This window comes from Octopus bimaculoides, chromosome 23 (genome assembly GCF_001194135.2).
Source record: "Octopus bimaculoides isolate UCB-OBI-ISO-001 chromosome 23, ASM119413v2, whole genome shotgun sequence".
Taxonomy (NCBI): domain Eukaryota; kingdom Metazoa; phylum Mollusca; class Cephalopoda; order Octopoda; family Octopodidae; genus Octopus; species Octopus bimaculoides.
Genome location: NC_069003.1, coordinates 29914404 through 29915150, shown reverse-complemented (window position 1 = coordinate 29915150; position 747 = coordinate 29914404).

The window sequence follows — 747 nt, the reverse complement described above, 5'->3', positions numbered from 1 at the left end:
TATATGCGTGCGTGTCTGTGTGTGTGTCTGTGTGTGTCTGTGTGTGTCTGTGTGTTTCTATCCCGTAATGTAAGAGTTGTAAAGTACATTAATATTTAACACAGTGCAAACATTATCTGATATATAACTAATTACGTTAGGCTAGTGTGGATAGATATGTTTAGTATATCAAAAGTTGACAGCTTACCCTGAGACTCGCCGTTGACTGGGTGTTCACGATAGTGCATATACATATGCACCCATACATGCATACACACACAAACACATATATATATATATGTGTATGTATGTATTTATGTGTATATGTATGTGTGTATACGTATGTCTGTGTATGCACCTGTGTGCACATTACACATGCATACACACTCATAGATGATACTGTAGGTGTTTGTACGTGTCTGTAAAAATAAAAACACGATAAATATAAGTCAACTTACCCATGAAAATAAATACACATATAATAATAATACGAATAGTTTCTCTCGTCAAACAACTTAGCTTCTGGCGAGAAAAGGGGATTGCACAATGTAGATGTCTATAGCATTCGCACTGATTTGCTTGTCTTTCTTGTACACACACACACACACACACACACACACATACACACACACACACACACATACACACATGTGTTTGCAAGTGTGTATGTGTGTGCATACATGTAACATTCGAATGATGTCACCCCACTAGCTAGGTGGGCAGGGTATATATATATATATATATATATATATATATATATATATATAT